This window comes from Lepidochelys kempii, chromosome 5 (assembly GCF_965140265.1).
Source record: "Lepidochelys kempii isolate rLepKem1 chromosome 5, rLepKem1.hap2, whole genome shotgun sequence".
Lineage (NCBI taxonomy): Eukaryota > Metazoa > Chordata > Testudines > Cheloniidae > Lepidochelys > Lepidochelys kempii.
Window position 1 is genome coordinate 71,324,582 of NC_133260.1, and position 17,347 is coordinate 71,341,928.

Genomic DNA, 17,347 nt, shown 5'->3' on the forward strand with positions numbered 1-17,347 from the left:
TCCCCTCTAATGCAAGTTATATCGGGGCAGATCCTTAGCTATTGTAAATTATTATCATTGTTCCATGAAAGTTGATGGACAATTTACACCAGCAGAAGATCTGCCTTGTATTCTTTTATAAAGACGTATCCAGAAATCCCATCCCACATTAGAGAGGCACATAGTAATTAACAAATATGAGGCCCCTTGTCTATAGTCAGTGTTGCACTGGTTTAATGAAAATTGTGATTTTTTTTTTTACCCACTTAATTTACTTGGTACAAAACACAATGTGGATATTCTTAATCCAATTTAGACCTGGTTTATATTGCTTTATCTTAATTTGATAAGGAATCGATTTAAGGTAAATCAATATAAATCTGGTTTAAGTCGAGTGTCCACACTATGTTTTGCACCAGTTTATTGAAATCATTTTCAAATTACAGCTTTATTTAAACTGGTCTAACTTTGAATATAGAACAGAAGACCATGGGCATAGGTGGAACATTTAACTATTTGGAGTAGAAGCATAGACATGAGCAGTAGTAATAATGTGTAGGAGAGTCACCTATTCTATGAAATTCTCTTTCAGTTCACATGATAAGCATTACAAACATACGGTGTTAATGAGTCACTGTGACAATATTTGTAGCAGTAGATAGAGAATAGTTTATCAGAGCCTGCAACTGGAGCAGACAGAATAAGTGCAAGAACCATATATAAGCACCCACAACAAAGCCGGATAGCATTGAAATGTTGCAATTGGTGAGGCATTGTTACATTTAGTAGTCAATGTGCAATTATGTTTTTTCCAGATTATCTCTAGGACAACTGTATTCTACTTTATTGCAAAATCTAACCCTTGATGCAGTGACACCCGTTTATAGCTGTGTCATTCCTAATGCATTAACTCTGCACAATTCTAGATGGAGTTAAATTTTAAAAGGATTTAGCTTTGATTTGAAGAAACCTTGTTTTTCTTGTCAAATTGGATGCTATTAGCATATTTCCTCTTTAATTATGCTGGTTACAAGAGCTTCAACTGGTCTTGCTGAAATGAAGTCCTTAGCCCCCTGAGAACTACAGGATTTTCCCCCCACTGTTTACATTTGAGATTTCATTTGATATTCAGAAAAGGAAGTATTCTCCTGCATTATGCATGACTTAGCTCATATGGAGGCTCAGTAAACTAGCTGTCACATGCAACTACACTACAGCAATTAAGGGTCATTTTCACCCACTATTTAATCATTGTGTCCACAGTTATAAGCAGCAAGATGTCAGATCTCTAACAAATAGGAAACTACAAAATGTTACTACTTGGTGCATTTTGTGCAAGGGCAGGAAAGAACCTGAAGATGGGAAGCTGAGGTGGTTTTACACTGCTGAGCCGATGTAAACTGAGCTGGTGCTTCCTGCTGGATCACTGTCAGGGATTGAAGTGAGCTGTAGCTCACGAAAGCTTATGCTCAAATAAATTGGTTAGTCTCTAAGGTGCCACAAGTACTCCTTTTCTTTTTGCGAATACAGACTAACATGGCTGTTACTCTGAAACCTGTCAGGGATTGTTTCCTGAATTGTGTTCAAAGCATTGGTAATGGGGGAAAGGAGAAAATAAGAGGGCTCTTAGAGGCCAGATTCTGAAAGGTTCTGAGTGTGCAACCTGCCTCTGAAGTCAGTGAGGATCGAGGTTGTTCTGCACTTGCAGGGTTGGGCCCTCTCAGATGATAGTAAAATGGACCAATTTTATGCCTTAGTATTTCAATTCCAGTTAACATTACTAATGTTTTACTATAAGTGTTCCAGTAAGTTTAGAGGAGGGAGAAGCACCGGGGCAGAAAATAAGAAAAAGACAGAGAAGGTGGCAGAACAGTGATGAGCCACCATATCAACAGGAATTGGATTTTGACCTCGTTGGTATTACTGAAACCTCGTGGGCAGATTTCCATGATTGGAATGTTAAAATCACTGGTTATAACCTATATGGGAAACATCAACTGGTAAAAGGAGAGGAGGAGTGACACTCTGTCAAAAACAACATTATCTGTTTCCAAGTCACTGACAACTCAGAGGAAAATGATCTTGAATGCTTATGGTCAGTGTCCTAATAGATACAGCACAAAATGAGGCACCTGCTGGTGTCTGGTACAGAACACCAAATCACACCAGAGAACAGGGTGACCTGCTCCTTAAGTATACATCTATCATGTATAGGAAAAAGGGCTGTGGGACTTCAATCCAAGTGACGTGCTGCAGATCTCATGCTGCTAGTATTAAAATGTCCTTGGAATTTCTGAATATTATAGATGGCAGTTTATTAACTTAGGGGGGGAGGGATAGCTCAGTGGTTTGAGCATTGGCCTGCTAAACCCAGGGTTGTGAGTTCAATCCTTGAGGGGGCCATTTAGGGATCTGGGGCAAAAACTGGGGGGATTGGTCCTGCTTTGAGCAGGGGGTTGGACTAGATGACCTCCTGAGGTCCCTTCCAACCCTGATAGTCTATGATTCTATGAACTCAAAAAGTGTGGCATCCAACATGGAATTCTCCTGTATTTGACTTCCTCTTAACAGATAAAGAAACCACAGAACTAAAAATTAGTGGTAGCTTAGGTACAGATGATAATGGCTTGAACACATTTATGTTCAAACAGAATAAAGCACAAACCAGTAATATATACACTTTGTGCTTTAAAAGGGCCAATTTCACAAAGCTGAGAACAAATATGAGCCAAGTCAACTGTGAGAAAGAATTTTAAAAGAAAAGTGAGAATGATAATGTGTAACTGTTTAAGAACATTCTATTCGAAGCCCAGAGTGCCACAATTGTGAAAGAAGCCTATAATGGTTAAAAAAGCAACAAACAAACCTGGTTTAGAAGGGAATGAAATAAATATTGTGACTGTGTCCCCCCATAAGGCTTTATGGAAATATGCTTATGAATGTATATATGACATAACTGAAATATGTTTTTTTATGCTACATATGTCATGTAACATATCTCTGTAAAGGTTATGATCTACTGAATACATTTCTCCTATTTGTCTGCATGTATCATTTTTGTACTTGAAGTTAAGAATATTGGCTGTATACTTGCTTGATTTCTAAGGAAGCTTTGTAAGGCATTTGGTCAGCTTCTTTAGAAAGAAATTTGCTAAGTTAAGTGTCCAATCAAGAAGCACTTCAGGAACAATGGATCTTCGAACGCTTCAATCCATATAAGAAGTCTACTTGAGGACGTTCAAGGTAGCATGTGAACCATGGCTGCTATCTGTAGTTCTGAGTCATGCATAGACATGTGACTTGCCCATGTGACTCCAAAACTCCATCTTGGAGCTGAACTTTGCATAGGAGAGAGGAGGGGGTCTCCACCCACAAGAGAAAGTCTATTTAAGCCCATGGGAGACCCCTCCATTTTGTCTTCAGATAGCTAAAGAGAGAGCCTCTCCACCCCCAAGGATACCTGAAAGAAACTGGAACAAAGGACAGTAACTAAAAAAGGGAACCTTAAAAAAGGGAAGAAGGAGGATCCTGGGAACTACAGGCCAGTCAGCCTCACCTCAGTCCCTGGAAAAATCATGGAACAGGTCCTCAAAGAATCAATCCTGAAGCACTTGCATGAGAGGAAAGTGATCAGGAACAGCCAGCATGGATTCACCAAGGGAAGGTCATGCCTGACTAATCTAATTGCCTTTTATGATGAGATTACTGGTTCTGTGGATGAAGGGAAAGCAGTGGGTGTATTGTTTCTTGACTTTAGCAAAGCTTTTGACACGGTCTCCCACAGTATTCTTGTCAGCAAGTTAAGGAAGTATGGGCTGGATGAATGCACTATAAGGTGGGTAGAAAGCTGGCTAGATTGTCGGGCTCAACGGGTAGTGATCAATGGCTCCATGTCTAGTTGGCAGCCGGTATCAAGTGGAGTGCCCCAAGGGTCGGTCCTGCGGCCGGTTTTGTTCAATATCTTCATTAATGATCTGGAGGATGGTGTGGATTGCACTCTCAGCAAATTTGCGGATGATACTAAACTGGGAGGAGTGGTAGATACGCTGGAGGGGAGGGATAGGATACAGAAGGACCTAGACAAATTGGAGGATTGGGCCAAAAGAAATCTGATGAGGTTCAATAAGGATAAGTGCAGGGTCCTGCACTTAGGACGGAAGAACCCAATGCACAGCTACAGACTAGGGACCGAATGGCTAGGCAGCAGTTCTGCGGAAAAGGACCTAGGGGTTACAGTGGACGAGAAGCTGGATATGAGTCAGCAGTGTGCCCTTGTTGCCAAGAAGGCCAATGGCATTTTGGGATGTATAAGTAGGGGCATAGCGAGCAGATTGAGGGACGTGATCGTTCCCCTCTATTCGACATTGGTGAGGCCTCATCTGGAGTACTGTGTCCAGTTTTGGGCCCCACACTACAAGAAGGATGTGGAAAAATTGGAGAGAGTCCAGCGAAGGGCAACAAAAATGATTAGGGGGCTGGAACACATGACTTATGAGGAGAGGCTGAGGGAGCTGGGATTGTTTAGCCTGCAGAAGAGAAGAATGAGGGGGGATTTGATAGCTGCTTTCAACTACCTGAAAGGGGGTTCCAAAGAGGATGGCTCTAGACTGATCTCAATGGTAGCAGATGACAGAACGAGGAGTAATGGTCTCAAGTTGCAGTGGGGGAGGTTTAGATTGGATATTAGGAAAAACTTTTTCACTAAGAGGGTGGTGAAACACTGGAATGCGTTACCTAGGGAGGTGGTAGAATCTCCTTCCTTAGAGGTTTTTAAGGTCAGGCTTACAAAGCCCTGGCTGGGATGATTTAACTGGGAATTGGTCCTGCTTCGAGCAGGGGGTTGGACTAGATGACCTTCTGGGGTCCCTTCCAACCCTGATATTCTATGATTCTATGAACTACAGTGGGTGTGAGTGATTGCTGGACCCCGACTAGAAGGAGACTAGTATGTAAAAGAAAGCTTACTGGAACTGGTGAGGTTTTATCTTTATTCAGTTTGATTAGACATAGACTTGCGTGTTCTATTTTATTTTGCTTGGTAATTCACTTTGTTCTGTCTGTTACTACTTGGAACCACTTAAATCCTACTTTCTGTATTTAATAAAATCACTTTTTACTTATTAATTAAACCAGAGTATGTATTAATACCTGCCGGGGGATGGGGAGAGCAGCTGTGGATATCTCTCTGTCAGTGTTATAGAGGGCGTACAATTTATGAGTTTACCTTGTATAAGCTTTATACAGGGTAAAACTGATTCATTTAGGGTTTGGACCCCATTGGGAGTTGGGCATCTGAGTGTCAAGGATAGGAACACTTCCTTAAGTTGCTTTGCGTTAAGCAGACAGCTGTTAGGGGACATGGTTCAGACCTAAGTCTGGGTTTGCAGCAGGCTAACGGGTCTGCTCAAACCAGGCAGGGCACTGAAGTCCTAAGCTGGCAGGGCAGGAAAGCAGGAGCAGAAGTAGTCTTTGCACTTCAGTTGACAACCCCCAGGGGGTTTCTGTGATCCAACCCATCACAGTGGCATAGTCGAGGAGGGTCTGTGCACAGCTGATTGCTTTGAGATACTGGTAGTGATTTTAAGTGAGTTTTAAGTGTGGTGGCTGGAGAACAGACAAAGTGGTTACTGGTTTGTTATTTTCTGTTTGCTTATTTCAGGTAAGGGAAATAAGGACAGAAAAGGAAGCAAAATAAGTAAGAGTGAAGATCAGAGGAAGCTAGAACTGCACAGGTTGCAAATTACCCAGAAAGTCTGAACACTGGGCGCTGGGAAAGTCTCTGTTAACTAAGAAGCCCCTGAGATGAGTGCATCCCAGTTTCAGTAAACTGCAGAGGGGGCGTGGCCCAGCACAAGAACGCAGGAAAATGACTATCAGTAAAGCAGCTCATAAACTAGAGCTGGCTCGACTGGAAGCAAAAGAGAAAGAAAATGAACACAAGAGATGGATGGAATTAAGACAATTAGAAATTAATGCAGAGGAGACTGCCCACAAGAGAGCTGTGGAGGCAGAAACAGCCAGGGAGGAAGCTGCCCACAAGAGAGCTACGGAGGCAGAAGAGGCTGCCCACAAGAGAGCTGTGGAGGCAGAAGAGGCTGCCCACAAGAGAGCTATGGAGGCAGAAACAGCCAGGGAGGAGGCTGCCCACAAAAGAGCTAGGGAGGCCCAGAAGCATGAACTGGCTGTTATGGAGTTGAAGAGACAAAACCCTTCAGCTGCTGGCTCCATGTCCTGAAAAATCCACAAATGGGAGCGACTATGTCCCCAGTATGATGAATCCAGCAATACTGCTGAATATTTCATCACCTTTGAGAGACTGTGCACCCTCTGTGCAATCCCTGAAGACCAAAAGATGACCACATTGGTAGCAAAATTGACTGGCAGAGCTCTGGACATATTCTATAAGATGCCTATTGATGATGCTTCAAACTATGGTAAATTTAAGGAACTGGTTCTGAAACCTACAGGGTTAAATTCAGGAGTCTTAAGAGGGGATCTGGAATGAGTAATGTGGCTAATGTAAATGAAATGAGAAATATGATAGATAAGTTGGTGAGGGGGAAAGGTGTTACAAGCTTTGAAGGAATGTGTGATTTGGTTACTCAGGAACAGTTCCTAAATATGTGCAGTGATGATGTAAAACAGTATTTGTGGGACAAAAAGGCGGATGCAGTGGGTGAATTAGCTGGGTTTGCAGACTCCTATGAGCAAGCGCAAGCTGCCATTAAACACAAACCACTGGCCGAGGGGGACAGGATTGGGGGAAAGCAGAACCACCATTTTACCCCTGGGAAAAAGGAGGCTGGGCGTTCACCTCCCCATTTCCCTGTTACTCGTCCCAAGTCTCCTGTACATGCAGAGGAGCCCAAGAGGTGCTACCATTGTAAGTCCACTGAGCACCTGAGGAATAAGTGTCCCTTGCTGAGTGGGAACTGGCAGCAAGTAACACATGAAGCTGCTACTTCTCAGAGCCAGACTGAGGCCTCTTTCTACACAGGATTTGTAAAACTTGCTTTCACACAACCAATCAGTGAGCATATGGATGCTGTTAAAATCAATGGTGAAGCGCTTCTTGGATTAAGGGACACAAGTGCTGAGATTTCTGTGGTCAGGAGGGACCTGATCCAGGAGGAGGATTTGTTGCCAGGTAAAATGGCAGAATTAGAACTGGTGGGAGGTAACAAAGTCCTTGCACCTTTAGCTAAAGTACACATGCAACCTGAGGATTTGCAGGCTGAACTGACTGTTGCAACGGTGGCATACAATTTTGCACCGTTCCTACTGGGGAATGATTTCTTTAATGTGGCAGAATCTGTCCCAGGGTTGGTTAGCAGTGAGAAGGACTCTTGTGCTAAAAGCCCTGGTGGGAGGGAGGATGAGGCAGGGCAGTAAAGTCACATGGACTGCTGGGGGAATAGCAGAGTGTCTCTTAGATTCCTATGTAGTGGTAAAGACTGCAGCTTTGGAGGCAGGGATGGTTGTAGCCAGTTCCTGTAGCCCCGGGGTTCAAGGCAAGTTCCAGAGGGAGGGGCTGGATGAAGCCAGCTCCTGTCCCGTGATCATCTCCCCAGCGGAGGGGAATGTACCACCTTGTAACAGGGGGGCCACCCCAGCAGCCAGGCCTGCCCTAGGGTGCACAGAGACATGTGTCCCAAAGGTGGAATTTGGGGTCCTGGTAACTGCTGTGGTGGGAACAGACCCCAAGGACTCTGTAGCAGGAAGCAAGCCCAACCTGAGTGAAAAGGGGAGAATTTTGCTGGCCAGTGAAGGGTCTGTCATAGCTGGTAGCTGTGAGCCCACAGCTGGACCAGGGTCACCTTCCCTTTTTGGGGACACAGGAGTGTCTGACCCAGAGGGGAGCCCAGAGAGGGAAGCCCAGATGGAAGGTGAGGGGGGCTGGAGAGTCCGCCCACCTTTTGTAGGGAGGATCTTTTCCAGGAGGAGGGTGAAAAGTCTGCATTTAAAAGCCAGACCCCTCTCCTGTGGATCAGGTTTTAAGGGAAAACTGAGGGTCAGATCTTCTGGAAGGGGGGTGTCCATCCAGATGACCTTTTGAGAACAGAAAGTGGGGTGTCCAAAGGGGTTTTACCAATCCAAGGCACTCCATTGAAAGATGTTGTTCTTGCTACACTTGTAAGAGATAAAACTGTCTCTCCAAGACAGGAGGGGGGAAATCTCTGCATGGGTGAAACTTCGCAAGGGAGTGGAGTGCAGCCCAGAGAAATTCCAGAGGGAGGGGCCGAGGGCAGGCACGGTTGCAGCACACCCTTTCCTTGCCAAAGCCCCAAACCCATGCCTGAATTGAAAGCCTTCTTCAAAGAGGCAGAAGAGTCTGCATCAGAGTGCCTACCAGGGGGCTCAAAGAACTGGAAAATACAGTAGACACTAAACAAGCTAAATTGTGTGAACAAAGCCTCTCCACCGTAGATTTGCTGTTAATCTTGTGTCTTTACTATTTCATCTATGGGTCAAGACAAAAAGAAGTTAATACTAGTGTTTAACCCTTTAAAGATGTGGGACAGACCTGATTTGTGGAAGAAACTGTTGTACATGCTGGGGATGGTGACAAGACAGCCCCACAAGCATGTTACTTTTCAGCCTATACCTGTAAACAGACTAGAAGCTTGGCACAGCAGCAAAAGCATAACAGGCCCTTGCTGCTGTGTAGAGAGGGAAACTGAGGCACACCGTCTCATGGCATTGGTGGCTAAATGCCAAGACACCTACACTTTAACAGATATTGCTGTATGCATTCTGTTAGCAATAATACACCCCAACTTGTGTTCAGGCATCTGGGCTCCAGGAACCCCAAAACTGGCTAGAACACTTCTGAATGACATCATATGGTGTAAAGGTACTGAAAAGGAGTGTGATCAAAGACAAATGGAGATTCTACATGTACTGCCTCTGTCACGGACAGTGTCCAAGTCTCTGGCAGTAAGTTCAGGAGGAGGGTGTGACGGTGCTCCCATAAGTCTTTATGGAAATATGCTTATGAATGTATATATGACATAACTGGAATATGTTTTATGCAACATATGCCATGTAACATATCTCTGTAAAGGTGGTGATCTACTGAATACATTCCTCCTATTTATATGTATGTATCATTTTTGTACTTGAAGTTATGAATATTGGCTGTATACTTGCTTGATTTCTAAGGAAGCTTTGTAAGGCATTTGGTCAGCTTCTTTAGAAAGAAATTTGCTAAGTTAAGTGTCCAATCAAGAAGCTGCTTCAGGAACAATGGATCTTCGAATGCTTCAATCCATATAAGAAGTCTACTTGAGGACGTTCAAGGTAGCATGTGAACCATGGCTGCTACCTGTAGTTCTGAGTCATGCATGGACATGTGACTTGCCCATGTGACTCCAAAACTCCATCTTGGAGCTGAACTTTGCATAGGAGAGAGGAGGGGGTCTCCACCCACAAGAGAAAGTCTATTTAAGCCCATGGGAGACCCCTCCATTTTGTCTTCAGATGGCTAAAGAGGGAGCCTCTCCACCCCCAAGGATACCTGAAAGAAACTGGAACAAAGGACAGTAACTACAGTGGGTGTGAGTGATTGCTGGACCCCGACTAGAAGGAGACTAGTCTGTAAAAGAAAGCTTACTGGAACTGGTGAGGTTTTATCTTTATTCAGTTTGATTAGACGTAGACTTGCATGTTCTATTTTATTTTGCTTGGTAATTCACTTTGTTCTGTCTGTTACTACTTGGAACCACTTAAATCCTACTTTCTGTATTTAATAAAATCACTTTTTACTTATTAATTAACCCAGAGTATGTATTAATATCTGCCGGGGGGGATGGGGAGGAGGAACAGCTGTGGATATCTCTCTGTCAGTGTTATAGAGGGCGTACAATTTATGAATTTACCTTGTATAAGCTTTATACAGGGTAAAACTGATTCATTTAGGGTTTGGACCCCATTGGAAGTTGGGCATCTGAGTGTCAAGGACAGGAAAACTTCCTAAGTTGCTTTCAATTAAGTCTACAGTTGTTAGGGGACGTGGTTCAGACCTGAGTCTGGGTTTGCAGCAGGCTAGCGGGTCTGGCTCAAACCAGGCACGGCACTGAAGTCCTAAGCTGACAGGGCAGGAAAGCAGGAGCAGAAGTAGTCTTGGCACATCAGTTGGCAACCCCTAGGGGGTTTCTGTGATCCAATTCGTCACAAATATATCAATTATATCAGATTTATTATATTATATATAAACACATACACACGAAATGGAAGAAAGGAAAAGTTGATAGTAATGAATATAAATCAGAAGCTAGTAATTGTAGTAAATTGATAGGTAAAAGGACACAAGAGAACTTGTGGCCAGCAGAGTTTGGTACAATAAGGAAGAGATTTAGCAACAAATAGAACCTGGCAATGATATTGGTTTATTACTGGATGGAAATTGTAGAATTGTTAATAATAATGCAGAAAAGGCAGAAGTGTTCAATAATTTTTTCTGCTCTGTGTTTGGGGGTAAAAACAGATGATGAAAGCATATCATATGATGATGAAATACTTTCAATTTCACCAGTAACTCAGGGGGATGTTAAACAGCAGCTACTAAAGTTAGACATTTTTAAATCAGCAGGTCCAGATGACTTGCACCCAAGAGTTTTAAAAAAGTAGGCTGAAGAAATCTCTAGATGATTTTTAATAAGTCTTGGATCACTGAGGAAGTTCCAGAAGAAAGCTAATATTGTGCCACTATTTTAGAAGGGTAAACAGGACAATGTGGATAATTACAGGCCTGCCAGTCTGACACTGATCCTGGGCAAAACAATGGAACGGCTGATATGGGTCTCAATTAATTAAAAAAATTAAACAGTTATATAATTAATACTAGTCAACATGGCTATATGGGAAACAGATCCTGTCAAACATTTTGATATCTCTTTATTATGAGATTACAGGTTTGCTTGAATAAAGGTAATAGTGTTGATATAATATACTTCTGTAAGGCCTTTGACATACCACCACACAAAACTTTGATTAAGAAACTAGAATGATACAAAATCAACATGGAACACATTAAATGGATTAAAAATTGCCTAACTCACAGGTCTCAAAGTGTAAATGTAAACTGGGAGTCGTCATTAACTGGGGTCCCACTCGGACTTGTTCTTTGCTCTGCACTAGTTAACATGTTTATCAATGACCTGGCAGAAAACACAAAATCACTCCTGATAAAGTTTGCGGATGACACTTAAACTCCCTCAAGGCTGGCGTGAAATCAGACCTATGATCACAGAACCATTACCAACTCCCTGACATTCACTTGCCCTGTCCACCCCCAATACTGTATCAGTAGAGACTAGCACAGCAGAAAGAAAAGAAGTGCTAGGTTTCAGAGTAACAGCCGTGTTAGTCTGTATTTGCAAAAAGAAAAGGAGTACTTGTGGCACCTTAGAGACTAACCAATTTATGTGAGCATAAGCTTTCGTGAGCTACAGCTCACTGCATCGGATGCATGCTGTGGAAAATACAGAAGATGTTTTTATACACACAAACCATGAAAAAATGGGTGATTATCACTACAAAAGGTTTTCTCTCCCCCCACCCCACTCTCCTGCTGGTAATAGGTTATGTAAAGTGATCACTCTCCTTACAATGTGTATGATAATCAAGATGGGCCATTTCCAGCACAAATCCAGGGTTTAACAAGAACGTCTGAGGAAGGGGAGAGAGGGGTAGGAAAAAACAAGGGGAGTTGGGTTACCTTGCATAATGACTTAGCCACTCCCAGTCTCTATTCAAGCCTAAGTTAATTGTATCCAATTTGCAAATGAATTCCAATTCAGCAGTCTCGCTGGAATCTGGATTTGAAGTTTTTCTGTTGTAATATCGCAACTTTCATGTCTGTAATCGCATGACCAGAGAGATTGAAGTGTTCTCCGACTGGTTTATGAATGTTATCATTCTTGACATCTGATTTGTGTCCATTTATTCTTTTACGTAGAGACTGTCCAGTTTGACCAATGTACATGGCAGAGGGGCATTGCTGGCACATGATGGCATAGATCACATTGGTAGATGTGCAGGTGAACGAGCCTCTGATAGCGTGGCTGATGTGATTAGGCCCTGTGATGGTGTCCCCTGAATAGATATGTGGGCACAGTTGGCAACGGGCTTTGTTGCAAGGATAGGTTCCTGGGTTAGTGGTTCTGTTGTGTGGTATGTGGTTGCTGGTGAGTATTTGCTTCAGGTTGGGGGGCTGTCTGTAGGCAAGGACTGGCTTGTCTCCCAAGATTTGTGAGAGTGTTGGGTCATCCTTCAGGATAGGTTGTAGATCCTTAATAATGCGTTGGAGGGGTTTTAGTTGGGGGCTGAAGGTGACGGCTAGTGGCGTTCTGTTATTTTCTTTGTTAGGCTTGTCCTGTAGTAGGTGACTTCTGGGAACTCTTCTGGCTCTATCAATCTGTTTCTTCACTTCTGCAGGTGGGTACTGTAGTTGTAAGAATGCATGATAGAGATCTTGTAGGTGTTTGTCTCTGTCTGAGGGGTTGGAGCAAATGCGGTTGTACCGCAGAGCTTGGCTGTAGACAATGGATTGTGTGGTGTGGTCAGGGTGAAAGCTGGAGACATGTAGGTAGGAATAGCGGTCAGTAGGTTTCCAGTATAGGGTGGTGTTTATGTGACCATCGTTTATTAGCACTGTAGTGTCCAGGAAGTGGATCTCTTGTGTGGACTGGACCAGGCTGAGGTTGATGGTGGGATGGCCATAAACCTTCTGTATGTCAATGGGTGCATGATTGCTATTATTTTTTATTTATATCCCAGTAGTGCCCATGATTTGCTAAGAAGACAAGCCATATACAAAAGTTGGGAACAAATATACAGCCAAAACATGTACATTTTATGTGCATTAAATATATTGTTTTGTTTTATAAATAAATATCAGTTGCCTCTGGTCTTCAGACTTGCTGTTATTAGTTACCTAATTTCTACTACATGTCTTGGTAGCTCTCGATAGGGCTCTGACCTTACAGACCAATTGAGTGAGGGCATTCCATGGGAAAAGGGCATCACTGAGGCCAGCACAAAGATGATGGTGGGAGAAGCAGACAAATGGGGTGAAGAGGTCAAGAGGTCAGCAGTCCACTCCTTCCCACCTACTTAAATACAGCACTCAAAGATTTTACTGCTGTAGTCTAACCCACCTCTGCCAGCCTTGTGCATGAATACCGTTCTAAGAATATTCTTAGGCTGGTGTCTCTGTGCTAGCTGCATAACACGATGCAGCCACTCCACCCACAGGCAAGCCGCTACTTTTTCAGAACATTAGTTCCTTGAGCTTTAATGCATCTCACTCATTTTAAAAAACAGGATAGCATGCAAAATATTTGTTTTTCAAAACTAAGATACTGGAGTTTACTGTGTATTTAACTGATAGCACTGCTCTTCACTTTCTTCACAGTTCATTGTTTTCTTATCTTCATTTTGTGTTACCTGTCATATTTACCGACAACATGACAGCAGATACACTAATCCTCTGTAGCATCAGGACACTTATTGATTAGATGGGAGATTACTGTAAAATGATAAGCCTGATTACAGTGTAATGCAAACAAGAGGCAGTGTATTATATAACTGTCACTCATTGTCTTTGCTTTTCATCTGAAATATTGTTGAATGTATCTCATCTGCAAATAGGATCATTATTCAGATAAATTACTGGAATGCATTGTACATACCAGATTTAAGTCCAACCGTTGTATACAATAATTGGGTGTTCTACAACTGGTTTCAGTAGGAGCAGGATTGTAATCAGTGGACCCAATTCAGAGACATATAAATTACGTAATGTTAAATAGGTGCAAGTGTATGAATAAGGTAGTCTAGCAAGTGGGTTTATGTGTGATACATCATGAAGTGGCAGGAAAGTGTACGTTTCTCTAAAGCTAAACTCACTTATTGGATTTATTGAATTTATTGAACTCTCTGATTGGACTTATTGAATTTGGCCCAAGCAATCCAGTGAAATAACTAGCTTTCAATCTCCTGGGTATGTGTGGTTGTTTTTTGTGGTTTTTTTTTTATTTTTTTGGTTCGTTTGTTTGGGTTTTTTTGGTCAATTTGTATTTTAATTTAACCTTAATTCAGCCCCCTTGTACATATGCATTGTAATACAGTCTGAAATTACATGATTACATACTATCTTTCCACAGGATCCCTGCCTCATTCAGTGCAGAGAATAGATGATGCTCATTTAAAGAGCAGCTATTCAGTGTTTTGCTTTATCCCCATTGTTCAGTGTGTGGCCCTAGGCTTATTTACCGCACAATGTTCAAACCGTGTTCTGAAGAGAGAATTATTAATTTCCTCCTGGGCTTTGCTATGTCGTTCATCGCTGTGGTACCTGAGTGCATCAAACATTAATGAATTTATCTTCATAACACCCAGAGGAGGTATGGGGATGATGTTATCACCATTTTACATGTGGGGAACTGAGCACAGAGAGATTAAGCTCAAAAGTACCCTCTAATATTGGATGCCCAATTTGAAATGCCTATGACCTGACTTTTCGGAGTATTAGTAGCATTTTTATAAAGCACTATATATGTTCAAAGCACAGCTCCATTGACTTCACTTGCAGGTATTAGTACTCGGTTCTTCTGCACATCAGACCCTAGGCTATCTCATCAGTCCCCAAAAACTGATGTGCACATAATTAGTGTCCAGTAAAAATTTTGGGTTAAATGACTTGCCCAGAATCACATAGGAACTCTCTGGCAGAGGCAGGGACAGAATCCATTTCTCCAGGGCAGCATTCAACTGCCTTAACTTAGAGAACCATCCTTTATCTTCCTGTAGTCCCCACCGTCATTCTCTATGCACCTTCCATCATCTGCAACAAACGAGGCAGTGGTCCTACAGGCAACAGCCTCCATCACAACACAACCCTGATTCATCCCCAGAGTAGGTCCAATCTGTGCAATGAATGAGACAAATTCCATAGAAAAAATGGTATATAGTCATGTAATTAGACGGTATCATAATACATACTCCAAGGAGCCTGAATTAAGGTTACACAGTCAACCTTAACTGTGGTACTTCCTAACTTTTGAGTGCTTGACTGAATCTTAATGTTTCTAGTATTTTTAATGTGATTTATTAAGATTTTTAAAAAGCAAACTGAAAATACAGGAATTCCATCATAGCATCCGATTGACACCCACATGAGTCTTCATCAGAGTTGATACCTTTAGCCCCACTGCACAGGCTTTTGCCACTTGAGCTAATGGAGTTACTGGAATGGTGAGACTTGGGAATCTTGAGTTCTATTCTAGGCTTTGTAGGATATTGTGCTCTAGTGGACATAGACTCTTCTGCCCATCCCCCCACCTCAAGTGTGATTCCTTCTGCCTCATCCCCTCCAACCTGACCTTGTGTCATCCTGTCTTTTCCCCACACCTGGGGAAGTGATAGAATCATAGAATATCAGGGTTGGAAAGGACCTCAGGAGGTCATCTAGTCCAACCCCCTGCTCAAAGCAGGACCGATCCCCAGTTAAATCATCCCAGCCAGGGCTTTGTCAAGCCTGACCTTTAAAACTTCTAAGGAAGGAGATTCCACCACCTCCCTAGGTAACGCATTCCAGTGTTTCACCACCCTCCTAGTGAAAAAGTTTTTCCTAATATCCAACCTAAATCTCCCCCACTGCAACTTGAGACCATTACTCCTTGTTCTGTCATCTGCTACCACTGAGAACAGTCTAGAGCCATCCTCTTTGGAACCCCCTTTCAGGTAGTTGAAAGCAGCTATCAAATCCCCCCTCATTCTTCTCTTCCGTAGACTAAACATCCCCAGTTCCCTCAGCCTCTACTCATAACTCATGTGTTCCAGTCCCCTAATCATTTTTGTTGCCCTCCGCTGGACTCTTTCCAATTTTTCCACATCCTTCTTGTAGTGTGGGGCCCAAAACTGGACACAGTACTCCAGATGAGGCCTCACCAATGTTGAATAGAGGGGAACGATCACATCCCTCGATCTGCTGGCAATGCCCCTTCCTATACATCCCAAAATGCCATTGGCCTTCTTGGCAACAAGGGCACACTGTTGACTCATATCCAGCTTCTCATCCACTGTAACCCCTAGGTCCTTTTCTGCAGAACTGCTGCTGAGCCATTCGGTCCCTAGTCTGTAGCGGTGCATGGGATTCTTCCGTCCTAAGTGCAGGACTCTGCACTTGTCCTTGTCGAACCTCATCAGATTTCTTTTGGCCCAATCCTCCAATTTGTCTAGGTCCCTCTGTATCCTATCCCTACCCTCCAGCGTATCTACCTCTCCTCCCAGTTTAGTGTCATCTGCAAATTTGCTGAGGGTGCAATCCACACCATCTTCCAGATCATTATTGAAGATATTGAACAAAACCGGCCCCAGGACCGACCCTTGGGGCACTCCACTTGATACCGGCTGCCAACTAGACATGGAGCCATTGATCACTACCCGTTGAGCCTGATAATCTAGCCAGCTTTCTATCCACCTTATAGTCTCACCCTTCTGGACTCCCAGTTCCAGTCTCCTGGCTCACGGCTCACAGTCTCCTCACCCACCTCAGTTCCTTGTCCCCAGTCTCCTTGCCTAGCCAGTCCAAGTTCTCCTCTTCCTGGCTCCTCCTCCAATCTATCTTTCTCCTCCACCCTAGCCTCCTGGCAGTCACCCCTTGCCCACATTCCTCATCTTCACTGGCTCCCAGTCCGAATCCCCCTCTCTAGGCTCCTCATCTAATCTCAATATTGCCCCTGTCCAAAGCTCCTTGTCCCAGTCTTTTTGCGCAGCTACTCCCAGTTCTCCCCCTCTACCCCAGCTTCTCATCTGATCTAGCTCCCCTCCCCCCTCAGTCCCATTTTCCTTGCCCAGACTGTCCTTGTCTCTGCTCTGGCTCCTCATACAATCTCAGTCTCCCCACTAACTATTGGCTCCCAGTCCCCCCACTTCCATCCCCTGTTTCTCTCCCTGGCTCCCATTACCAATCGCCTTGCCCAGCCAGTCCCAATCTTCCCACACCCCAACTCCCAATCCCAGGTTCTGTCCTTCCTCTCCACGAGGCTCCTTATCCCAGCCAATTCTTGTCCCCTCTGAAGTTCTCCTTCATGCTGCCTGGGCCCAGCAGGGTGTTATTGAGATCACAGGAGAGACCGTCTCCCTGCTCTCAGTTCAGATGCCTGGACCTAGACTTGGCACCTCCCCCCTCTAGCTCAAGTGGCAAAAGCCTGTGCAGTGGGGCTAAAGGTATCAACTCTGATGAAGACTCATGTGGGTGTCAATCGGATGCTATGATGGAATTCCTGTATTTTCAGTTTGCTTTTTAAAAATCTTAATAAATCACATTAAAAATACTAGAAACATTAAGATTCAGTCAAGC

General features: G+C 43.5%; 1 protein-coding gene across 6 annotated transcripts in view; it reads left to right on the plus strand.

Annotated features, from left to right (window-relative positions):
* CAMK4 (calcium/calmodulin dependent protein kinase IV) overlaps positions 1-17,347 on the plus strand; it is a 291,887-nt gene that overhangs the window by 265,321 nt on the left and 9,219 nt on the right. The window lies entirely within an intron of this gene.